This window comes from Neofelis nebulosa, chromosome 10 (genome assembly GCF_028018385.1).
Source record: "Neofelis nebulosa isolate mNeoNeb1 chromosome 10, mNeoNeb1.pri, whole genome shotgun sequence".
NCBI classification, from domain to species: domain Eukaryota; kingdom Metazoa; phylum Chordata; class Mammalia; order Carnivora; family Felidae; genus Neofelis; species Neofelis nebulosa.
This window is the reverse complement of record NC_080791.1, coordinates 42,962,341-42,989,371: the sequence shown is the minus strand read 5'-3', so window position 1 is coordinate 42,989,371 and position 27,031 is coordinate 42,962,341. Positions and strand designations below refer to the sequence as shown.

The following is a 27,031-nucleotide window of genomic DNA, read 5'->3' as shown; positions in this document are numbered from 1 at the left end:
GTAGTCATTATAAGTGCACTTAAAAAATATTTCAGATGAAAGTTCAAGCAAGTGAACAAGAGATGAGGAAAGAGGAGAGAATAAAATACTCTAGCTGCCTTAATTCTCCTGATTTTATAAACAGTATAAGACTTCTCTTTATGTCATAGGACAGCCTGGAAGAATATAGAGAAGGCTCATGGGGCTGCAAGGGCTCCCACTTTATCTTTTCTGGTCACTTGCTCACTCACAGGATTTGAAAGCAGTGTGTGTGTGTGTGTGTGTGTGTTCTGGACTCAGGGAAACCAGTTCTGAAACAATTCAAGCCTGAGAACGTTAATCATGCTGGTTCCTACCACATTCTGCCCCTAGGTCATTTGAAATTTCGAAAACATAGTGTTTAAGAATTAACTCATTTACTCACAGTTGGTTCTGGGGCTAGTCAATGAGAACTAGGCTTAAAAAAGGAAGGCCCAACTCCTTCTCAGTGAGTTCATGGAGAGCCATACTCAAACATCTTTTTTTTTAAATGATAATAATTTCAGGAATAGAGAATTTAGTGTTTCATCACTTACATATAATACCCAGTGCTCATCCCAACAAGTGTGCTCCTTAATGCCCATCACTCCTTTAGCCCATCTCCCCACCCAACACCCCACCAGCAACCCTCTGTTTGTTCTCTATATTTTAGTCTCTTATGGTTTGTCTCCCTCTCTGTTTTTATCTTATTTTTGCTTCCCTTCCCTTATGCTCATCTGTTTTGTATCTTAAATTCCATATATGAGTGAAGTCATATGATATTTGTCTTCCTCTGACTGCCTAATTTAGCTTAGCATAATACCCTCTAGATCCATCCATGTAGTTGCAAATGGCAAGATTTCACTCTTTTTGATTGCTGAGAAAACTCCATTGTATATATATACCGCAGCTTCTTTATCCATTCATCTATCATTGGATATTTGGCCTCTTTCCATACTTTGGCTATTGTTGATAGCACTGCTATAAACATTGGGGTGCATGTGTCCTTTTGAAACAGCACCTGTGTCCCTTGGATATATACCTAGTAGGGAAATTGCTGGGTTGTAGGGTAGTTCTATTTTTAACTTTTTGAGGAACCTCTACACTATTTTCCAGAGTGGCTGCACCAGTCTGCATTCCCACCAGCCATGGAAAAGAGATACTCTTTCTTCGCATCCTTGCCAACATCTCTTATGGCCTGAGTTGTTAATTTTAGTCAGTCTGACTGGTATGAGGTGGTATTTTTACTGTGGTTTTAATCTGTATTTCCCTGATGATGAGGGATGTTAGGCATTTTTTCATGTGTCTGTTAGCCATCTGGATATTATCTATGGAAAAGTGTCTATCATGTATTTTGTCCATTTCTTGCCTGGATTACTTGTTTTTGGGGTGTTGAGTTTGATAAGTTCTTTACAGATTTTGGATAGTACCCCTTTACCTCATATGTCATTTGCAAATATCTTCTCCTATTCCATCAGTTGCCTTTTATTTTTATTGATTGTTTCCTTAGCGTGCATAAGCCTTTTATGTTGATGTCCCAATAGTTCATTTTTTATTTTGTTTCCTTTGCTTCCAGAAATGTGTTGAGTAAGAAGTTGCTGCAGCTGATGGGTGCCTGGATGGCTCAGTCAGTTGAGTGACCCATTTTGGCTCAGGTCATGATCTTGTGGTTCGTGGGCTCTAGCCCCACGTTGGGCTTTGTGCTGACAGCTCATATCCTGGAGCATGCTTCAGGTTCCGTGTCTACCTCTCTCTCTGCCCCTCCCCTGCTCACACTGTCTTTCTCTCTCTCAAAAATAAATAAACATTAAAGAAAAAAAAAAACAAGAAGTTGCCGTGGCCAGGTCAAAGAGGTTTTTGCCTGCTTTCTCCTCAAGGATTTTGATGGCTTCCTGTCTTACATTTAGGTCTTCCATCCATTTTGAGTTTATTTTTGTGTACGGTGTAAGAAAGTGGTCCATGTTCATTTATCTGCATGCCACTGTCCAGTTTTTCCAACACCATTTGCTGAAGAGACTGTCTTCATTCCATTGGATATTCTTTCCTGCTTGTAAAAGATAAGTTGGTCATACATTTGCGGGTCCATTTCTGGGTTCTCTATTCTGTTCCATTGATCTCTCTGTTTTTGTGCCAGTACCATACTGTCTTGATGATTACAGCTTTGTAATACAGCTTGAAGTACGGGATTCTGATGCCTCTGGCTTTGGTTTTCTTTTTCAGGATTGCTTTGGCTATTTGGGGTCTTTTCTGGTTCCACACAAATTTCAGGATTGTTTTTTCTAGTTCTGTGAAGAATGCTGGTGTTATTTTGATAGGGATTGCATTGAATATGTAGATTGCTTTAGGTAGTATCAACATTTTAACAATATTTGTTCTTCCAATCCGGGAACATGGAATATTTTTCCATTTTTTTGTGTGTCTTCTTCAATTTCTTCCATAAGTTTTCTATAGTTTTCAGTGTGTATATTTTTCACCTCTTTGGTTAGGTTTGGTCCTAGGTATTTTATGGTTTTTGTTGTAATTATAAATGGGATCGATTCCGCGATCTCTCTTTTTCTGTGCATTGATTTTATTATATCCTGCGACTTTGCTGAATTCATGGATCGGTTCTAACAGTTTTTTGGTGGACTCTTTTGGGTTTTCCACATAGAGTATCATGTCATCTGAAAACAGTGAAAGTTTGCCTCCTTCCCAATTTGGATGCCTTTTCTTTCTTTGTGTTGTCTGACTGCTGACGCTAGGACTTCCAATACTATGTTGAATAACAGTAGTGAGAGTGAACATCCCTGTCATGTTCCTGACCTTATGGATAAAGTTCTCAGTTTTTCCCCATTGAGGATGTTATTAGAGGTAGGTCTTTCATATATAGCTTTTATGATCTTGAGGTATGGTCCTTCTATCCCTACTCTTTGACAGTTTTTAACAAGAAAGGATGCTGTATTTTGTCAAATGCTTTTTCAGCATCTATTGAGAGGATCATGTGGTTGTTATCATTCTTTTATTGATGTGATATATCACACTGATTGTTTTGCAGATATTAAACTATCCCTGCATGCCAGGTATAAATCCTACTTGATCATGGTGAATAATTCTTTTAATGTATTGTCGGATCCAGTTTGCTAGTATCTTGTTGAGAATTTTTGCATCCATGTTCATCAGGGAAATTGGTTTGTAGTTCTCCTTTTTAGTGGGGTCTTTGTCTGGTTTTGGAATCAAGGTAATGCTGGCCTCATAGAATGAGTTTGTAAGTTTTCCTTCCATTTCTATTTTTTGGAACACCTTCAAAAGAATAGGTGTTAACTCTTCTTTAAATGCTTGCTAGAATTCCCTTGGAAAACCTTCTGGCCCTGGACTCTCTTGTTAGGAGGATTCTGATTACTGATTCAATTTCTTTAATACTGGTTATGGGTCTGTTCAAATTTTCTATTTCTTCTTGTTTCAGTTTCCATAGTCCATATGTTTCTAGGAATTTGTCCATTTCTTCCAGATTGTCCAGTTTGTTGGCATGTAATTGCTCATAATAATCTTTTATTATTGTTTATTTCTGCAGTGTCGGTTGTGATCTCGCCTCTTTCATTCATGATTTTATTTATTTAGGTCCTTTGCTTTTTCTTTTAGGTCAGTCTGGCTAGGGGGTTATCAATTTTGTTAGTTCTTTCAAAAAACCAGCTCCTAGTTTCATTGAACTTTGTACTATTTTTTTTTTTTCGATATCATTGATTTCTGCTCTAACCTTTATTATTTCCCTTCTCATGGTGGGTTTGGGCTTTATTTGCTGTTATTTTTCCAGTTGTTTTAGGTCTAAGGTTAGGTTGTGTATTTGAGACTTTTCTTCATTTTTTATGAAGGCCTGGATTGCTATATACTTCCCTCTTATGACAGCCTTTGCTAAATCCCAGAGGTTTTGGACTGTTATGTTTGTATTTTCATTGGCTCCCATATGCTTTTAAAATTCCTCTTTAATTTCTTGGTTAACTCATTCTTTACTAGGATGTTCTTTAAAATCCAAGTATTCATGGTCTTTCCAAATTTTCTTGTGGTTGATTTCTAGTTTCATAGTGTTGTGTTCTGAAAATATGCAAGGTGTGAATTTGATCTTTCTGTATTTGTTGAGGGCTGCTTTGTGACCCAGTTTGTGGTCATTTCTGGAAAATGTTCCATGTGCGCTCGAGAAAAGTGTTTATTGTGCTGTTTTAGGATGAAATGTTCTGAAAATATTTGTTAAGTCCATCTGGTCATTCAAAGCCATTGTTTCCTTGTTGATTTTCTGTTTAGACGATCTGCCCATTGCTGTAAGTGGGGTGTTGGGGTGTTGAAGCCTCCTACTATTATGGTATTATTAGCAGTGAGCTTCTGTATGTTTGTGAATTAATTGATTTATATATTTGGGTGTTCACACTTGGGGCATAAATGTTTACAACTGTTAGAACTTCTTGGTGGATAGGCCCCATAATTATGATAATAATGCCTTTCTTCATCTCTTGTTACAGACTTTATTTTAAAATGTAGATTGTCTGATATAAGTATGGCTACTCCAGCTTTCTTTTGATGACCATTAGCATGATTTTCCTTCCCCTTACTTTCAACGTGAAGGTGTCTTTAGGTCTAAAATGAGTCTTTTGTAAGCAGCATATATATGGGTCTTGTTTTCTTATCCATTCTGATGCCCCATGTTCTTTTTATTGGAGCATTTAGTCCACTGACATTTAGAGTGAGTACTGAAAGATATGAAGTTAGTGACATTGTGTTGCCTGTAGAGTCGGTGTTTCTGGTGATGTTCTCTGGTCCTTTCTACTCTTTTTTGCTTTTTGTCTTTTTTGTTTTGTTTTGTCTTTTCTCCATTCAACGGTCCCCCTTAAAATTTCTTGCAGGGCTGTTTTAGTGGTTGCAAACTCCTTTAGTTTTTGTCTAGGAAACTCTTTATCTGTCTTGTATTATGAGTGACAGCCTTGCTAGATAAAGAATTCTTTCCTGCATATTTTTCTGATTCAGCACATTGAATATATCCTGCCACTCCTTTCTGGTTTGCCGAGTTTCTGTGGATAAGTATGCTGACGACCTGATTGTCTTCCCTCATAGTTTAAGGACTTTTTTCCCCTTGCTGCTTTCATCATTATTTCTTTGTCTTTGTATCTTGTGAATTTGACTATGATATGCTTTGGTGATGGTCAGTTTTCGTTGATTCTTATGGGAGTTCTCTGTGCTTCTAGATTTTGATGTTTGTGTCTTTCCCCAGATTAGGAGAGTTTTCCACTATAATTTGTTCACATAAACTTTCTGCCACTTTTTCTCTCTCTACATCTTTGGGGACTCCTATGATTTAGATGTTATTCCTTTTTAATAAGTCACTGAGTTCTCTGAGTCTTGTATCATGCTCTTTTGCCTTTGTTTCCCTCTTTTTCTCTGCTTCGTTATTCTCCATAATTTTATCTTCTATATTGCTGATTCACATATTTCATTCATCCATCCTTGCCATCCTGGCAGCTATTCGAGACTGCATCTCAGTTATAGCATTTTTAATTTTATCCTGACTAGATTTTACTTCTTCTATCTCCGCAGGAAGGGATCTATGCTTTTTTCAACCCCAGCCAGCATTCTTTTTATTGTGTTTCTAAATTCTAGTTCAGACATCTTACTTATATATGTGTTGATTAGGCCCCTGGCTGTCATTTCTTCCTGTTCTTTCTTTTGGGGTGAATTCCTTCATTTTGTCATTTTGGAGATAAAATAAAAAATAAAAATTCAAAAATGGAAACCAAAACATAAAATCCAATACAGCAAGCTATGTTCTAGGTGTATTTTGGTCTGCTTGTTGAAAGGAGTTTGATAGAATAGAGAAAAAAGGAAAAAAAAAAGTATGAAAAAAATTAAAAATTAAAAAAGATACAATAAAATCATATAAAATGAAATTGAATAAGAAATTAAAATAAAAATAACATAAAAAAGAGAAGAAAAATAAACTTTCTCTCTCTGTATCTGAGAATGAGGAAGAAAGGAAAGAAAGAAAAAATAATAATTTAAGTAAAAAACAGAAGCAAAGAAAATGAAACCTGAATAAAGTTACATCCAGTTTCCCCTGGAACTGATACTATGAAGCCCTCTATAGTCAGTACACAGGTTGAGTGACTTGTTTTGGTCTTCTAAGGGATGTGCTTGGAGGGCACAGTTGGGCGTGCTTGGTGTAACAGCTCTGTTCTCCACTAGGTGGCACTGCTTTGCTTACTGGGGTGGATCAGTGTAGTGCACACGCATATCTGCACATGCCTGTGTGCAGGAGAGGTGAAAATGGCTTCATCCAGCTTCCTAGTCTCTGACACAGGAAATTTGCGCTGTCACTGACCCACGATCAAGTACCCCTTCTTTGTCTCTGGCCTCTGTCCACTCTCCACCTCTACCCTGTCCATGTCTAAGCTGTCTGCCTGCCAGGCCTCACCTCCCCCTATAGTTTTATTTCAGATGTGGTTGTGTTTCAAAACCCCATACTTCAGAGACCCTGCAGCTTGGACCTGTGCCAACTCTCTGGGGGGAGGGTCTCACCGAGCAATGGCCAGGTGCCGGCTTGCCTCAGAAAATGTTTGATCACACAATGGCAGAGGTTCCGAGATTATGGCAAACCACAGCACACAACCTGCAGAAGGTTTTGCCACCCTCTGGTGTCTTTGTCCCAATATCAGCAAATGTAGCTGCTCTCTGTGGTCTGCTGGGACCTTTGTCTGCCAGAAGGCCATATGGCCTCTACCAAATGCACTCCAAGCAGGGGAACCACTTCTCTCCATGTGGCAGTTGGACTCCTCAGACACTGCTGCCTGCTCCTTGGGATTCCCCCTACTTCCTCACCAGAGAACTGCCAGGCACTGATCTCTGAAACTTTAGACTTTGTGCTCCCCTGTTTATAGAATCCTGGTGGTATTGAAGCCCTCTCCTTTCTTCCCATCAATGGTTTTGGAGAACAGATTTCTTGTTCAGTCCCCTGAGAGTGTTTTCACTCTTTCTCTCTATTTCTCTCCAGCTACTTCTGGGGGAGTGTTTTTCTTGCACCATCCTGGGGCACCACACTCTGCCCCTTTCCCTTTTCCTGCCCTCTCTTTGCAAAAACAGCTCCCTATCCTCTGTGGGTTTTCTCTCCCAGTTCACTTCTCCACACTATGTTCCTCCTGAGTTCTGTGGGTCAGGTTATGCAGATTGTTGTGCTAATCCTCAAATCAATTTCCTACATATTCAAAACAGCTTGGGGCTGATCTGGCTGCATCTCAGGGATGAAACAAGTTCAGGGTCTCCATGCTGCTCTGCCATCTTAACACCTCCTCCTATACTCAACCATCTTTAAGAGACAGACGCAACATACAGCAATTTCCAAGTTTCTTGAACCATGTCCTTCTCTGCATGTGTATGGTTTGCACATGAGACAGAGTCAGAGAGACACGAGACAAGAGAGTATTCTCTCTTCTTTTCAATAGACTGTTTTTCAAAGTAGTTTTAGGTTTACAGCACAGTTGAGCAGAAAAGTATAGCGAGCCCTCACAGACTGCCTGTCCCCATATGCATATAGCTTCCCCACTATCAACATCCCCACCAGAGTGGTACATTTGTTACAATCAGGAATCTATATTGACACATCATCATCACCCATAGTCCATAGTTTACATTAGTGTTCACAGATGGTATTGTACATGGATTTTAGCAAATGTATAACAACATGTATTCACCATTATAGCATCATATAGGATGGTTTTGCTGCCCTAATAATCCTCTGTGCTCTGAGAATTCTTTTTTTACTAGTGTTTGCTGGTATGGCAGTGGACACATTCTGAGAAATGTTGTTGTAAAACAACTGTGGCTTGTATGATTGAATAGGTAAAAAGCCTTGTTTCTGCTTTATTGAAACCAGCAAGAGGAACTGATTCAAAACATATGCTACTTTACTGTCTACTACAACTCCCTGACAGTGGACCATGTGTCTCACTTTATACTTTGCTAGTACAAATAAACTATTTAGGTGGGTTGGGAGCTTAAGAACCTAATTTATTGCTCACTTACATTCAGTAAGTATTTAAAGGAAGGTTTACTTACGTTCTCTCCCAGGAATGTGGGAGTGTGCAGCATGGAGCCACATAAGAGTTTGTATGTTCTCTTTTTAATTGAATATCATGAGAACTTTAGTTTCAAGAACACAGGTGTTTCACCTGAGGCTAGGTAGTTTGTGAGGTATGAGCACTATTTCTGGAGTGTGAGGCATGTGTTGTGATCATGGAACATGCTGAAATAAAATAAAGGCATGAATTTTCACCTTCAAACCTGAATTCATAGAATTTCAGAGTCTAATTCTGACAAATATATTAACACGTATATGGGAATTTTTGTTTTATATGAATATCAAACAGCACCACAGAAAGATAATGCCTTCCTGAAATACACTGAAGGTCTTTGCAGTAGCTATGGAATATCTTAAATAAATTTCAATTCCAAAGAACGGTAATGGGGAATATTTTGTCAGTATAGTTCAATCTTAGTTTTCAGAAGGTTCAGAGAAGTAAAAAGATAAGAGCACTAAACGTGGACATGGGCATGTGAATACTTTCCCTAGCTACCTGATGCTGAGCAGATACTAACTCCTTTTCAGTTCTCTGTCTTTATAAAAGGAGGAGGTTGGATCAAATGATCTTTATGTCTTTCTATTCTTTTTTTTAAATGTTTATTTATTTTTGAGAGAGAGAGACAGAGAGACAGAGAGAAGGAGAGAGAAAGACAGAGAGAAGGAGCCAGGGAGGGGCAGAGAGAGAGAGAGAGAGAGAATCAAAAGCAGACTCCAGGATCCAAGCTGTCAGCCCAGAACTCAACATGGGGCTCAAACTCATGGACTGTGAGATCACGACCTGAGCTGAAGTCAAATGCTTAACACTTGTTCGTAATTCTATACATTAGACAATAATAATAGGACTTGTGTATCTGATCTACTAAAAATCTTCTGTCTTCCTTCCTTCTATCTTCCTTTTATTCTCCCTTCCCTTTCACAAATATTTATGACACTTGTCTGCCATGTTTTGGTCCCTATGTTGGGTGATGATGGCACCATGATAAACAAGACAAGGTCCTTGACTTTAAAGGACTTTTAATTTAGTGAGAGAGGCAGACAAGTGAATTGGAAATTATAATATGGTGTGACAAGAGGTGTGAGGTGATAAACACCATGGGAGAACATAAGGGATACCTAACCTCATGGAATTATAAAAGGCAGATGTTAAGCTAGTTTACAACAGAAGGGCCCGACCACTTAATAAAAGAGTGAAATAACTTCTGAACAGTTTAGTAAATAGCCTCTCCCTGTGCTCCCAATTGTTTTTCCTGACACTGTGGCCATTCAGGCTTCTCTCTAAAAGATCTCCCCTCTACACTTTTTCATGAACCTGCCAGTAAGGGTTAATCTCTGAACACTGTCAGCCTTCCATGATTCTTTTCCAGCATTACAGCCTATGTCCATTATGAATGCTCACCAGTGCCCAAGCCACACTTGTTAAATGTTTTGAATATCACCCTTGGTTCATTCACTGCCTCTTGAAGAACGGAAACATGAAATATACAAAAAGGGTGAGTGTGGGTGAAAAAGTGTTCCAGAGGGACATCAATGTGTAGACAGGTCCACTGGTGAAAGAGAGAGGCTGGGAAGTTTAATAAATGGAAAGTAGTTTAGTAGATCACTACTAGTGAGTACTAAGAGAGAAGTAGTGGGAGAAAACTCTAGAGATATGGGCAAGATCCAGGTTATAAAGTGCTTTACAAGTCAGGCTACGTAGTTTATGCTGAATATAGAAGGATGTTATTTATATATATCTGAAGATGGCACTACTGTGTTTGGTGGAGTTAGGAATGCCAGGGCAAATACTACAGAAAAGTCTAGATATCAGTATTGTATAGGTATTTACTACCTGTGATATCTGTGCCAAAACTGGTGTTATAAGTAAGGCCCACTTGCTATCCCCATACTCACAGAACTCTTTCCAGGGCATGCTAGAAACATCAATGTTTACTTCAATACCAGAGAAATAGTTATATGCAACACAGGCCTTTTGTTCCCATTCTATTAATCATTCTAGGGAGAAAGGGAGCTGGCATCTAGGAAGTACAACAAATTATCTTCAGATTTTAGTCATTTTGAAAATTGTATTTAATAGTGTTTTGGGGAGTGACCTACAAGGGCTTTTAAAAGTTTTTTTTTTAATGTTTATTTTATTTTTGAGAGAGAGAGAGAGAGAGAGAGAGAGAGAAACAGAGAGACAGCACGAGTGGGGGAGGGGCAGAGGGAGAGGGAGACACAGGATCCAAAGCAGGCTCTAGGCTCTGAACTGTCATCATAGAGCCCGATGTGGGGCTCGAACTTATGGACTGTGAGATCATGAGTCAGCGCTCAACTGAATGAGACACCCAGGCACCCCTACAGGGGCTTTTTAGACTGATATTTTTAACAACCTAGATATTAGTAGAGTGTAATTAATGTTTAATGGTTGCATGAGTGGATCAATAAATGAATGAGAGGTGGTAATTCTAAGGTATAAGGTGGAAATATCTCTTCCTTTTTCTAAATGTTTCTCTACCGTTGGAGGAAACGCCATGAGCCTGATCCTCCTAGCTTCTTTTTTCAACTTTTCCACTCTTTGTGAAGAGGAGTGACTTAGCATTACTGGTGAGTTTTGGAGAAGTAACTAGGTATGTATTGCTCAACCAGTCTTTGCTATAGCTCCTGGATTCAGTTAGCACTAGAAAGCACTAGAAAGTATGTTTTCTGTCCTATTTCTTGGGCAGGCTCTTTGCTCTGGGGAGAAGGGGTGGTGGGAGTGACTTTCCTTGTTCCAACGCTTCCATGTCTTGGTAGCAAAGTTTGTCTACCTTTGGGATTTGTTATTAGAAAGCCTGCTTGCCAGCATATATTAGTCAGACTTTCTAGTCTCAGTCATAAAAGTGGTAATTTGAACTCCATTTTCTGGCTCTTTTGTCTTATATTTGTATTGGTTCAGAGATCAGGTGGAAGATAAGAGGGCTATTTATTAGGCTTTTTTTCCAATGCAATGATGAGTTCTTCTCACTCAAGCCATAGGAAAACATTTTCCTGCTAAATTTAGAAAGAAAATTTGCTCACATCTTAATATGAAACATATTTACTTTTCATTTCATGCAGTTATATATCTTTTTTATAAATGCTTAAGATTCCTTAGGTTATGTTTTTGTTTATTCTGGTCTCTATTTCTGATTTTTTCTTTATTATTTCCTTTATCTACTAAATTTCAGTGAAGTTTCTTATTTTTCTAGTTCCTTGTGCTGTAATGTTAAGTCATTTATTTGAAGTTTTTTTCTTAATACAAAGCATCATGGCAGAAATTTCACTCTAACATCTGCTTTTGCTGCATCCCAGAGGTTTCTGGATATTGTGTTTCCTTTTTCATTTTGAGACATATTTTGATTTGCCTTTTGATTTCTTTTTTTAAAAGTTTTTATTGATTTGAGAGAGAGAGAAAGAGAGAACAGAGGATGGGCAGAGAGAGAGAGAGGGGGACAGAGGATCTGAAGTGGACTCTGTGATGAAAGCAGAGAGCCTGATGAGGGACTCAAACCCACAAATTGTGAGATCATGACCTAAGCTGAAGTCAGACACTTAACCCACTGAGCCACCCAGGCAGCCGCCAGTTGATTTCTTATTTGGCCCATTGCTCGTGCAGTAGTGTGTTGTTTAATATTTGCATATTAAATATTTAATATTTACATTGTAGAGTTTCCAGCTTTATTGTTGATATTTAGTTTCTTACCATTGTGGTTGGAAAATATATCTGGTGTGATTTCAGTCTTCGTAAATTTGTAATATTTGCTATGTCTCTTTGTATGTGATTTAATCAGGGGTTCTGTGTGTGCTTGAAGAAAATGTGTATTCTATTTTTCTTGGATGGTATGTTTCATACATATATCTTTTGGAACCATGTATTCTGAAGCATACTCCAGGTAAAAAACATTCTTGTTGGGAAAAAATAATCTTAGTTGAGGGGACTCATTTAAAATAAAGAGAGCATATCAGAGGTGGGTGGGGGATGGGTGCAATCGATGATAGAGATTAAGAGTACACTTATGATGAGCACTGACTAATGGTGTATAGAGTTATTGAATCCCTATATTGTACACCTGAAAGTAATATAACACTCTCTGTTAACTATACTGGAATTAAAATGAAAATCTTAAAAAAAAATAAAGAATGGTAGTTTTGAACATTGAATCTGGAAAGAGCCATGTGTTCAAACCTCTGCTCTACTGCTTATAAGCCATGTGACCTTAGAAATAATTGTTTTCTGTGCATTTCAACTTCCTTAAGTATAAAACAGCATGATCTTAGAGTCTGTCTCATTGCATTGGTCTAACATTATATATGTAAATCACATATAGTAGAATATGGCACATAGTATGTACTACATGTGTTTGTTGTTGTTATTGATCCAGAAAATGAACCTGAGTTTGGAAAGACAGTCTAACTCTCCCTGTCTAAGCACTTTCCAGTTTTTTTAATGACCATTAGTTACATTCAACCGTGGTAGTAATTAATAATCTAAAACAAATTCAGTTTTCATGACTTGGTCAGAATGGTCATTTGGAATTTGACTTTATTAATCTTATCAAGATAAATATAAATATTGATGTTATATGAGTGGGCCGGGTCTTATAAAATAACATAAGGTATTTTTGCTTTTCTTTGTAATAACCTTAGTTAAGATATAAAATGAGAAAATGACTCAGTTATCTGTCAAAAAATCATACTGTAACTATATGACCAGTCAAATTTTAGAGTTTAATTGTTTCATTAGCACACTATTATTAATTTTTCGGTGTGTCTTTCTGTCCTTTGTCATAATGATGTTGCTAGCGATGCTTCTTATGTTACTGAAACATGAAAAAAGCTTTTTGCAATATCTTGTATTTTCTATGTATTTTATGACCTTGATCTTCTTTGCCATCTGCTCTTTTCCTGGCAATGTTTCTCCATTTCTGTGATAAGGATATTGTTGCCCTGCCAGTGTGATTATTAAATAAAAGCAAAATCATACCCAAAAAATTCCTGTTAAATCATTAATGGCTTAATGGCTTTCTGTGGTTGTATATTTTCTAATTCAAGGATTCCAAATATATTTTTCCACCCAAAATTAGCAACCAAGGCCAAATATTACTTTCCCTAAAAATTCTGAAATAGTAACACTTGAACAAATTTGTGCTTTCCAGTCTGCAAGCAGTTCAGAGAGGCTTATATTGATATTTATTAATTATAATGTTTCAATATATTCTCAGAATATAAATATCAATAAATACAGAAGTAATGAAAAGAGTCATTAGAGAATATTATATGAAACTATGGATAAATTTGAAAACCTAGAGGAAATGGGTTGTGTTCTAGCAAAATATAAATTAATAAAATCAATTCAAGAGAAGAAAATTTAATAGGCCAACTGTCAAAAAAGGAAAATAAAAAGAAAAGCATTGAAATGGTGATTAAGGAAATATCATTAAAAAGGGAAGCTATGTAACTAATAAATAAATGACGAGTTCTAGGTTACTGAAGTTTAGAGGGAATGTACAACTTCCCAATTTTATGAAGCCATCATAACTTTAATATTAAAACCTATAAAGAGGGTAAAATCTCCTGTATTGCTACAGAACAAATTTTCTAAAAAAAATACTCAAACACATTGCCAAATAAAGCTATCATTGTTCCCAAGGATTATACTAGCATAACTCATTTCCTCAAAAAACTAGAGAAAAATGTATACATTTATATCATTAAAATACTGAAAATATACTTTAAAAGGAAATTCAGAAGACTTGCCTAATTAGAACCCCAATAAACAGGAATATAAGGAAATTACATAAATATGATAAATATTATCATAATCCAAAGCAAATATAAATATAAATATAATTTGTGAAACGTTAATAAATACTTTAATTACAATTAGAATTGTAATTAGAAAGGGATACCTGCTAGCACTGTGATTACTCACTATTATACTGAAGGATGTAAAATACATACTGAGAGAAAAAAATCAAATAATATTTATAAATTTTGGAAGAACAAAAATTATTTGGTTTTTGTTGGTGAGTTGATTGCATAGCTGGCAAACCTAAAATATTGTAGAAAAAATATTATTCAACAGAAAAAGAAAATTGGGAAAGTTATTGTATAACAAAGTAAACAGACAAATAGTAACCATTCTTGCTATAAATAACCTGAGGAGTTAGGAAAAATCCCATTCATAATATAAACAGAAATCTATAAAGTATTTAATAAAGAATGTGGGGAAGGAAATTAAGAAAATTACAAAAACAATAGCAAACAAATTATGTGAAAAATAGGATATTCTTGAATGAAAAAATTTAACATCACAAAAAAATGACAATTCTCCAAGTTATTAGAAATTTAATGCAACAACAATTTGAATCCTGATGTGAGTTTTGAAAAAAAAACTGGTAACTTAACTTGAAGTTTATATGTAATACCAAATATCAGAGAATTTAAGGAAAGTATGAAAATAAAAAAGAATGGTCAGAATTAGTTATAAAGCTACAGTAATAAGTGCATATGATATTGCCATGGAAAGAGAAAATAGATCAGACAAAAGGAGAATAATCCAGAGAATCCTGAAATAAATTCTATTATAAAGAAACAATTTTTTAATAGACAAATATGGGCAAAGAATGAAATGGCCAGCTAATGAATGAGTAATTTTATTTGGCTAGCAAGAACTGGAAAAGATTCTCAAGTTCAATATCAGAGAAATAAATGTCAGGTCAAAAATGAAATAGTACTTTATTCTATCAAGCTGCCAGAATTAAAATGTACTCTAAAACCAATGGCTAGCAAAAGCATGTGGAGCAATTCTACCATTTATCACTGGTGAAAGACTTTTCTCATTTTATTGCCTTACTGAGAAACAATCTGGTACCATATATATATTTTTTTAAATTACATTTTTCTACAAAGCAACCCCCTTCCTAGGAATCTATCTACTAAAAATAAAAACATAACGTATAAGAGTGTTTCCGTGGATTTTTCTAGAATCATTGCTCTTGGGGACAAAAGACTGGAAACAAAATTAACATCAATAAAGGAATGGTTGAATAAATTACACAGACAGAATTTCCCTATATTTATTTGGTGGAATTTTCTCAAAATCTATGGAGAGAGATATGAAAAATCCTGAAAAGACTGTAATGTGATGAATTTTTTTACAAAGAAAACAATGACATCAGCAGGATGGTGGCCGTGAAAGCCAGAATCCACTGAGGAGTGTTTAACGTCTCATCTGCCAAATCAGCTAGCCCTGAATATAGATGGCATTGCAGCATTTGGCCTTTGCTGGTGGTTGATGACAAGCAGGAGGGATGGGTGTGGGAAGAGTCTTTCCTAAATCTCAAGCCCTGAACACTATACCCCACAAGCAAGAATGATTCTAGGATGAACCTTGAAGCCTATGGCATGGACCTGGGTTGAGCCCCACACTTGCAGATCTAAGTGCTAGTGGCAAATATTCAAACTAGCACTCTGAGGGCTAACGTGAAGAAGCTTCCCTCTGAACAGCAGTTGAACATGGGTCCACTGGTCCCGAAAGATGGGAAAATGTCATTCTAGAGGAAGGGTGATGGCCTCTGTTGCCCTCAGCTGACAGAAAGTATTCATATTTATATCCCCATATCAAGAGTTGGGGAGATGAGTGCTGCCAGGCCAACTTGAGGCCATTTGATTATTTAGAAGATTCCTGTTTAATTTTCAAATATTTCGGGGTTATTCAGCTACTATTACTGATTTCTAGTTTAATTCCATTGTGGCCTAAGAACGTAATTTATACAATTTCAATTTTAAAAATTTGTTAAGGTGTGGGGCACCTGGATGGCTCAGTCAGTTAAACGTCTGATTTCAGCTCAGGTCATGATCTCATGGTTTGTGAATTTAAGGCCCACTTCAGGCTCTTTGCTGACAGCTCAGAGAAATAAATGTGAATCTTCAGATTCTGTGTCTCCCTCTCTCTGCTCCTCCCCTGCTCATTATCTGTCTCTGTCTCTCAAAAATAAACACCAAAAAAATATATTTTTTAGTTTGTTAAGGTGTATTAAAGTATGGCCAAGAATGTGACCTATGTTGGTTGAATGTTCCATGAAAGCTTGAAACAAATTTATGTTCTGCTGTTGTTGAATGGAGTATTTTATAAATGTCAATTAAATCAAGTTGATAATGGTAGTTCTGTTATGTCATTTACATCTTTAATGATTTTCTGCCTGCGTAATTCATCAGTTACTGAAAGAGGGATGTGTATTAAAGTCTCCAACTCTAATACTAGATTTCTCTGTTTCTCATTTTAGTTCAATCTCTTTTTGCCTCATATATTTTTATGCTCTGCTGTCAGTGGATGCATGCTTGAGATTATATCTTCTTAGAGAATGAGCTCTTTATCTGTGAGAGTGGTCCTTGTTCTGAATTCTTTTTTAACTGAAATTAATATAGCTACTCTAGCTTTGTTCTGGTTAGTGTTAGCATGGTATATCTTTTTCCATCTTTTTACTTTTAACCTGAGTCTTTACATTTAAAATGGGTTTCTTGTAGATAAAATTCAGTGAGTCTTACTTTTTTCCATTCTAATAGTCTTTGCCTTGTAATTAATTTATTTTAGCCATTAACATATGAAGTGATTATTTATATAATAATCTTCCCCTTTTCCTATTTTTTTTGGTGTTTTTATTTCTTTCAAGTTTTTATTTAAATACCAGTAAATTAACATACAATGTAATATGAAATTCAGACATAGGATTTAGTGAGTCTTCACTTACATACAACACCCAATGCTCATCACAAGTATCCTCCTTAATATCCATCACCTATTTAGCCCACCCCCACCCACATCCCTCCATCAATTCTCAGTTTGTTTTCTTTAGTGAAGAATCTGTTTGATGGTTTGCCTCTCTCTTTCCCCCCCATGTTTATCCATTTTGTTTCATAAATTCCACATATGAGTGAAATCATATGATATTTGTCTTTCTCTGACTGACTTGTTTTGCCTTGGATAATATGCTCTAGTTCCATGCACATCATTGCAAATGGCAAGAGTTCATTCTTTTTATGGCTGAGTAATATTCCTGTGTGTGTGTATGTATATGCATGTATGTATATGTATGTGTATATATACATGTATGTATGTGTGTATGTATATATGTATATACATGTATATATGTATGTATGTATATGTATACGTATATATGTGTATATACATGTGTATATATGTATGTATATTATAATATACATATATTATACATATACATACATATATGTATATATGTATGTATGTATATGTATGTGTATATATATGTATATACATGTATATATACATATATACATATATACATATATATATACATATATATACACATATATATGCATTCTCACCAACAGTGTAAGAGGGTTCCTCTTTTTCCACATCCTTGCTGACATCTGTTGTTTCCTGAGTTGTTAATTTTAGCCATTCTGACAGGTGTGAGGTAATATCTCATCATAGTTTTGATTTGTATTTCCCTGATGATGAGTGATGTTGAACATCTTTTCATGTGTCTGTTAGCCAGTTGTATGTCTGTTCATATCTTCTGTCCATTTCTTCACAGGATTGTTTTTTGGGTGTTGAGTTTGATAAGTTCTTTGTAGATTTTGGATACTAACTCTTTATTAGATATCATTTGCAAATATCTTCTCTTATTCCATTGGTTGTCTTTTAGTTTTATTGATTATTTCCTTTGCTGTGCAGAAGCTTGTTATTTTGATGAGGTCCCAATAGTTCATTTTTGCTTTTCTTTCTCTTGCCTCAAGAGATGTATCTAGTAAGAAGTTGCTACAGCTGATGTGAAAGAGATTACTGCCTGTGTTCTCCTCTAGATTTTAATGGTTTCCTGTTTCACATTTAGGCTTCCATCCATTTTGAATTTATTTTTGTGTATGGTGTTAAGAAAGTGATTCAGTTTCATTCTTTTGCATGTTGCTGTCCAGCTTTTCCAACACCACTTGTTAAAGAGACTGTCTTGTTTCCATTGGATATTCCTTCCTGTTTCATCAAATATCAGTTGACCATATAGTTATGGGTCTATTTTTGGGTTTTCTACTCTGCTCCACTGATCTATGTGTTTTTGTGCCAGTACCATACTGTCTTGATCACTACAGCTTTTTAATAACTTGAAGTCCAGAATTGTGATGCCTCCAGCCCTGCTTTTCTTTTTCAAGATTGCTTTAGTTTTTGGGGGGGTATTATGTGGTTCCATGCAAATTTTAGGATTGTTTGTTCTAGCTCTGTGAAAAACGCTGGTAGTATTTTCACAGAGATTGCATTGAATGTGTAGATTGTTTTAGGTAGTATAAACGTTTTAATAATGTGTTCTTCCAATCCATGAGCATGGAATATTTTTCCATTTCTTTGTGTCCTCTTCAATTTCTTTCATAAGTGTTCTACATTTTTCAGAGTATAGATCTTTGCCTCTTTGGTTAAGTTTATTCCTAGGTATCTTATTGTTTTTGGTGCAATTGTAAATGGATTTATTCCTTGATTTCTCTTTCTGCTCCTTCATTATTGACGTACATAATTGCGTCAGATTTCTATATGTTAATTTTGCATCCTGCAATTTTTCTGAATTCTGAATATTAGTTCTAGCAAGTTTTTGGTGGAGTCTTTTGAGTTTCCTGCACAGAGTATCATGTCTTCTGCGAATAGTCAAAGTATGAATTGTTCCTTGCCAATTTGGATGCATTTTATTTCTTTTTGTTGTCTGATTGCTGCAGGTAGCACTTCCAGAATATGTTAAATAACAATAGTAAGAGTGGACATCACTGTCTTGTTCCTTACCATAGAGGAAATACTCTCAGTTCTTTCCCATTGAGGATGATATTAGCTGTAGGTTTTTCATATATGGCCTTTATGATGCTGAGGTATGTTTTCTTTGCCCCTACTTTGCTGATGGTTTTTATCAAGAATGGATGCTGTACTTTGTCAAATGCTGTTCTGCATCTATTGAGATGCATATGAGATCATATGGTTCTTTCCTTTTTTTAAATTTTTAAAAAAAGTTTAAAAAAAGTTTAATGTTTATTTATTTTTGAAAGAGAAAGAGAGAGTGGAGGAGGGGCAGTGAGAGAAGGGAGACACAGAATCGGAAGCAGGTTCTAGACTCTGAGCTGTCAGCACAGAGTCCGACACGGGCTCAAACTCACGAACTGCGAGGTCATGACCTGAGCCGAAGTTGGACACTCAACCGACTGAGCCACCCAGGCGCCCCTATCTTTTCTTTTATTAATATGGTGTATCACATTGATTGGTGAGTATGGTAAAACCTTGGATTGTGAGTAACTTGTTCTGTGAGTGTTCTTCAAGATAAGCAAACATTTCTAATAAATTTTAACTTGATAAACGAATGTCTTGCAATATGAGTAGTATGTGATGCCAAACGTTACATGATCACAACTGAGCCAATGGTTCTTCTCTCTCTCTTTCTTTCTCTCTCACTGTGGGATTGTGGGTGATCATCTCCCATACTCAGATGCTCGGTCTCAGACCATGGTGTTTGGAAGAAATCAGTGATTTTTCAGAACATTGGAAGGTGCCTGCAACTGGCAGTGTATTTTTAGTCACTTCAAAGCACCTGTGGACAGTCCTTTGCTTTTCCAAAACTTAGGAATGCTTTTCTTTATTCTAAGTCAGACTGTCTGCAGATATAGACACCATCCACTGCTGCCTTATTGCCAGTTACATTAAATACAGTATATGACAAGAGTTTATTAATACTGTGCTGTAGTCAACATCTGTGTGAGTGTATACAATGGCCCCTATGCAGAAAAACATTGAAAAGAAAGGTAGTAAGAAGAAGAAGATTATTGTGGTGGGAATTAAGAAGGAAATCATCGAGAGGTATTAATGAGGTATGAGAGTGGCCAAAAGTCCAAGATTTTACGAGAAGTCTACATTTGCATCTTGTTTGCAGAGGAGGGGGAGAAAAAGGCAGAGGAATCCTTCACTTCAAATGAAATTAGGAAGATGTGTAAAATGTGGGAAACAGTGTAAAATTTTATAGAAAAACACCACCTGAATAAGACTGTAGCAGTGCGAATGATGAATCTATTTAACGACAATGCAATGTCACATTTCTGTGAAATCTTCAAAAGGAGGCAAAAGTGTCATTGGATAGGTTCCTTGTTAAAGTTGCATGAAAAGGAAAAGATTCTATTGAGCCAGTATATAGCAGTGATTCTGTTAGTGATAGTGAAAGTTATCCTGTGCAATAACCCTCCTCTCTGTTGTCTCCCTCACACCAGCCACGAAGGTGTTCAAAGGTAAATGCAAGTTAATTTATTTTTCTTTATATTCTGTATTTTATTATTTTGTATTATATTACAGTATTGTAATCATTTTTCTTTATATTTTGTATTTTCTTTATCATTTTATATTACAGTATTGTAATCATTTTATATGAATATTTTTGGGTTGTAGAATGAATCATCTGAGTTTCCATTAGTTCTTACGGGGAAATTCACTTTGATATACAAGTGCTTTGGATTACAAGCATGTTTCTGGAACAAATTATGCTCATGGACCAAGGTTTTACTGTGTTGAATCATCCTTGCAACCCAAGAATAAATCCCACTTGATCATGGTGAATGATTCTTTTAATGTACTGTTGGATTTGATTTGCTAGTATGGTGTTGAGAATTTTTTTTTTTTAATTTTTTTTTTCAACGTTTTTTATTTATTTTTGGGACAGAGAGAGACAGAGCATGAACGGGGGAGGGGCAGAGAGAGAGAGGGAGACACAGAATCGGAAACAGGCTCCAGGCTCCGAGCCATCAGCCCAGAGCCTGACACGGGGCTCGAACTCACGGACCGCGAGATCGTGACCTGGCTGAAGTCGGACGCTTAACCGACTGCGCCACCCAGGCGCCCCTGTTGTTGAGAATTTTTACATCCGTGTTCATCAGGGAGTCTTGGTCTGGTTTTCTCTGTTTTTAATTGAACATTTTATATAATTACATTTTTTACCTCCTTCTGTAGCATATCACTTATCCTTTTAAAAAAATTTAGTGGTCATCTCAAAGTTTACAGTATACATTTTAAACTCACCTAATCCCTCTTTAAATAACACTATTTGGCTTTTCTGAATTGCAGGTAACTTAAAGTATTCCAAATTCCTCCCTCCCATGTTTGTGATATTGTTGTCATTCATTTCACTTACCCATCTGCTATAATCACTCAATATAGTTTAACATCTGTTGCTTTAAATAGTTATCTTTTAGATCACTGACAAATAGAAAAAATAACACATTTATTTTATCTTAATTTATTCTTTCTCTGATGTTCCTCTGTTTTCAGTGTAAATGCAAGCTTCTGAGAGGATTTTCCTCAGACCTCACCCTGAGAACCTGGTAAGTTTCCTGAGAGAAGGCCAATGCAACTGTTATGAGCACCTTTAAGACTGAGGCCCCAGAAGTTAGCTTCTCGCTCTCAAGCTAGTCCACTCAGCCTCTGGCATTTAATCAAAATTACCGTTTAAAAATTTTATCATTTAATGGCTCCAGCAACTTTTGTTCCAGATAAAGCAGGTCATGGTTGTATCTCTGCAGACGTGCCTGTCTCTTCAGATTTTGGAATGGCAATTTGCCCTAAAACTTCAGTTCTCTGATGAGTTCAAGAACAACCATTAACTATACATTTTGCTGTAATTGTAAATACCGAATTCTTGACTTCCTGGCTCTTTGTATATCAAAAATTTCACGGATATTTCAGAAAGTAAAAAATGCAAGTTCCAGTTAATTTTATATAAAACATTTATCTTATAATAAAAAGGGCAACCATTTCAGAGAAACAAAACCCCTCTGTGTTTGTATATGTGCTTATACATCTTTCTCTGAGGAAGATCAGTGTGATAGAATGCCCACAAAGTCATTAATGCTGGTCATTGCATGTAGTTGAGACATTTTCATATTGTGTTTGTTAGTTTTCTTATTACAAAAAGCGTATATCCCTTCTTTAGATTATTATTTTTAAAAAGTTGTGCACTTTGCCAGAAGCATTTACCATTTGTATTCATGAATAATGATGATAAACCTTTATAAAGAGGAGGGTTCTAAATGCCAGGTAGGAAGTATGACCTTTATTTGAGAGGCAAAGGGGTGCTCCTGATGAATTTTGAGCAGAGAAATGATATAATTTGAGTTCTGCTTTTAGAAAACTTATTTAGCTCTTATGTGTTGAACAGGCTAGGATATTGAGGAACTCATTTAGGGGGCTATCCAAATTATGTTAACAATGATGTTTTCTATTTGTATACTGCTTTAGAATTTATTGAGCACTATCATTTATATTAACTTATTTATTTCTCAAACTTCACTGTAAGTGAGGCAGATTAGAGAGTTTTACCTTACATTTGGAAATATGGACAATTGTTCTAAGTAAATTAAACAACATGCCTTGACCTCTGAGTTACTATGTTTGACAACTAGGTGTAAAGCCAGAAATTTTGTGCTCTATTTTGTCATGTATCTTCTGGACAAAACTAAACAAAAATAACCCTGTATTTTTATAAAGCTTAGAGTTTATAAAGTGTTTTCATGGAATAATCTTAATGAAGTGGCATTAATATAACTGAAAACAAACAATCCATACCCCAAACAAGCACACAAACAAAAAGGATGCTTGACAATATGCCTGATAATGAGTTTAAAGGAATGATCATAAAGATCCTCACTGGGCTGGAGAGAATAGATGAACTCAGTGAGTATTTCAATAAATAGATAGAAAATGTAAAAATGAACCAACCAGGGTTGAAGAAAACAATAACAGAAATGCAAAATACACCAGAGGGAATCAATAGTACATTTGTGGATGTGGAAGAATGGATCAGTGGCCTGGAAGACAAGTTAGTGGAAAGCACCCAAGCCGAACTGTGAAAAGAAAAAAGAAAATATAATTAAAAAAAAATTAGGCTAGTTCAAAGGACCTCTTGGATAACACCAAGAAAAAAAGTCCACATAATACGGATCCCAGAAGGAGAGGAGAGAGAGAGAGAGAAGCAGAAAACTCATTTGAAGAAATAATAGAAAAAAGAATGCTTGAGAAAAGTGAATAAATGAAGGAAAGTAGGAAAACAAACATTGTGCTGCATGAACTTTTATTACACCATTACTTTTTTTATGGTGGCTAGTAAATCTGTATTTTGCAGATGAGGAAATGGAATCATAAGGATGTTGAATGACTTTCTGAAAGTCACATAACTTTTCAAAAGTCACTTCTAAGATATAAACCCAGATTTGTCTGATTCCTAAGGTAGAGGAAATCATAGCTATAAGGATAATGGTATTGATGGCTATTGTGTTGTTGTGATACAAAATGATAATAAAAGCCAAGCTTACTACAGCTATTGACAACCAAAAGGTCCCTTTGGTTATATACAGTGAAGTTTTCATATTCTTTAGCAATGGAGTGGAGAAAGCCAAGAATCAAGCCTAGGACTTAAAAAAAAAAAAAAAGGAGGGGCGCCTGGGTGGCGCAGTCGGTTAAGCGTCCGACTTCAGCCAGGTCACGATCTCGCGGTCCGTGAGTTCGAGCCCCGCGTCAGGCTCTGGGCTGATGGCTCGGAGCCTGGAGCCTGCTTCCGGTTCTGTGTCTCCCTCTCTCTCTGCCCCTCCCCCGTTCATGCTCTGTCTCTCTCTGTCCCAAAAATAAATAAAAAACGTTGAAAAAAAAAATTAAAAAAAAAAAAAAAGGATGGAACTAAAAGTCAGTTAACTGTCTAACAAAGGCAGGTTTCTTATACTGAGATGAGGGACATGGTTCGGAAAATCCAGGACCCTGATACATGGTATGGAATTTTTATGAGGATGCTTTCAAATGTTTTTATATTCTGAATCCTCTGAACCTGTAGACAAAGTCCACCTTCCTGATTAAGAGCCAACATACACTGAGGAGTCCAGTTCTAGCACCTAGAAAGAGCATAGACATCTTGTTTTACCTTTAACTTTTATTACATCATTACTATCCCATATAGTAGATATTAAATATGCATTTTGTAGATGAGAAAATCCTATATGTGATGTTTTTTAGGCCTGATTCAAGAGAATTATAAATCTTTAAGCTTGCCTGGCAGGGCTTATGGGGGAAAGCTGCCCACCCCATTTCAGACTTGGTACACAGCCAGTACATTGCAGTTTTCTGGAAGTCATTGTAGTCAAGGACTCAAGCACTCTGGTCCAGCCATGTTCATATGTATATCTATATTTGAGCCAAAGAGCCTCCACCAAGACCTAGTTATTAGGGGGCTTTGGCTGAGGCACTTTTTTCCACTTTGAGTACCTCTTTACTGCTAATCCTTCCTCCTCTGCCTACCCCTTGTCCATAGATCCATAAAGAGGTAGTAGTCTTCTGTTAGTAATCCCTGGACAGTAAGACAATTCCCCCTGTCTGCACTGCATTCACCTAACACCATCCCAATGCCATTTTGTGGGGAAAAAATTCAACACTGGGGAGCTAACACCTCTTTTTTGCCTCTTGTGTTTACTGTTGCAGTAAGTAAATAAAGGCTTAATTTTTACTTTCAGTTTCTCTCAGTGTCCTAACTGACCACCACTAAACCTGATTGCATGACAAAATTGGCACAGACAGCAGAAATGTCAATTGCACGAAATGTAATTCTGGAATAGCAAGAGTAAAAAGCCTGAGGGTCCACTGGGCACCATTGGCCATGCTAATGTACCTTTCTTGAGGAGTGCTAGAAGATTGTTTACAGAAATTTTTCACTTCTAAGGAAGATCACTCATCTTTCTCTTTAGCCCCTGACTCCCTAGTTGAGCTTGCCCAGTGGCTCAAACTAGAAACCCAACCAAGGGTCTCAAAGAAAATTATGGAAGCATTTCCCTAGCTATTGCTTATGGTCTTCCTACAATGGGACCAAAAAGTGTCAGATAACTCTCTTGCTGAGTTATGTCTAATGACTATTGCTATCTTTGTGCAGATCCCTGGTGTTAATGGATGTCCTGTGACATAGCAGGTTGCTGATAATTGTGTGTCCTGTGAAAACTCATGTAAAGCCCTTTGGAATTACTTTGCCTAGCAGCCCAAAGAAACCTTAGAGATGTGATTAGTTTGTCTCTACAATGAAGGAGGTCATTTGTTAAACTCAGTGAAGGATAGGGCACCTTCTAGGGTGTGTTACTATAGTCTCCCCTTCAGAGTGTCCCATCAGAGGCCACATTGCCTAAGGGGGAAGAGGGAGCAGGGAGAAAGGAAGAGTGAAATATCCAAGATCCTCTTTCCTCAGATGGTATTATTTTGAGATCAAAAAGTTTGGTTCACTGTGACAAGTTCCCTGCCACTGAAAAACATGTTTGGATTATCCTCACAGAGGCTATTATGGTTGATGGTTTCTTGGGTCTGCAGTGAGTTATTGAAAACAACTCTGGTCTCTGATGAGACCATTTACCAGACTCAGATTGCTAGGTTTGTCCATGCTGCTCCTGCTAGTTAGCCAGCCTAGTTAAACATCCTCATGAGGTCAAGTCAATCAGTTCATGACACAATATGAGTCTTGATTGGCAAGTTTCTCAGCATGGAAAAAGTGGTAATGCCAAAATAGCAAATCTTGGCCACCAGAAAGAGTAGCATAAGAGTAATAAACAGACATGGTTTACTAGATGATGCAGGCCAGGGTTTTCCCAAAAATATATTTGCATTCGGTTTCTTGTGAAAGGGGTCTTAAAGAAGGAGATTGATGGGCTCCCTATAAACAAATTTGCAGCTGGGTACCCAGCCACAGAGGTGACTAACAGGTGCCTTGCTCAGTTCTTCATGGTAATGACCATGTGACTAATGCAGATACTATCTTCTAATGATACCTCTTCTGGTGAATCTAGAGATGAATTGGAGAGACCCATCAAGATTTACCTGAACTTCTCAGCTTTTAAAAATAAGACAAAGGGTTAGGTTAAGGTCTTATGCCTCCTGGGATGATTAGGGGTCCTATGTAAAAATTAGGGTTCTATGAGAAGGTGGGGGAGAATTGTACTTCTTGAGCCTTTGGATACAGTGCATAGGTGGCTATGGTCTCTGCAATCCTTGACACAAGGATAAGGAAAGAACATGTAATGAATTCTGGTTTTGGGCCTGAGACCACCATCACTGGAACCCTTGCCTAAGCCTGGCTAGGGATAAGTCCATTTGGGTCCCTACAAACCTCCATTGTTATGTATCCCACTACTGAATGGTATAGTTGTATTGTCTATGTGCATTATTGCTCATCTCAGCTCCCATACCTTGATGGAATTAGCTGCTAATAATCCTAATAGAATGATTGAGATCATTTTAGTTGGGTGTGTGGAAAACTGTGACCCTGCCTGACTACTGTCCCTAGTGTTAGTCTTTCTCAAAAACAATTATCAGTTGCTTATGGGACAAAAACAAATAACTGCCCTCATTGCCGAGTTTAAGGAAATCAAAGTCCTCTGTAAGACTATTTCTGCATTTGAGAGTTCCATCTATCCTGTACATATGACCTCTAGTACCTGAAACTCATCTTTGAATATTGGTAACTAGTGCCATAGTGCCACACCTTTGGCACACATGCAGTACCAGACAATGTGACTATTGCCCCAGCCAAGGGAATTTGATGTATGGCAACTGATAATCATAAATGCTTTTTTTTCCCCCAACATATCCCTCTATCACAACCTTGGTCAATTTAACCTTATGGAAAATTAGTTGCAATACAACTTTAATGTCCTTTCACGAGTCTACATAACTTTTTTGGCTACCTGCCATCACTGGGTAGACTGTGATCTAGAAAAACGTTCCTTTTCCAGAGGGAGTTCTAGACTTATTGATGACATCCTCCTGGTGGGCTCAGACAAAAGCACTGCCCAATAAGGACTGGAAGCCCTTATCCACATGGATAGGGATCCACATGCAGCCACATGCAGCCACACAGCTGGGGCATTAACACCGAT

General features: G+C 36.9%; 1 long non-coding RNA gene across 2 annotated transcripts in view; it reads left to right on the top strand.

The window, feature by feature from the left end:
* Positions 1 to 27,031, top strand: part of LOC131487153 (uncharacterized) — a 108,296-nt gene that overhangs the window by 58,137 nt on the left and 23,128 nt on the right. For both annotated transcript variants that reach the window (XR_009249636.1, XR_009249635.1), the window contains exons 2-3: positions 20,357 to 20,374; positions 21,408 to 21,460. This is a non-coding gene — a long non-coding RNA (uncharacterized LOC131487153). The remainder of the gene's footprint in view (positions 1 to 20,356; positions 20,375 to 21,407; positions 21,461 to 27,031) is intronic.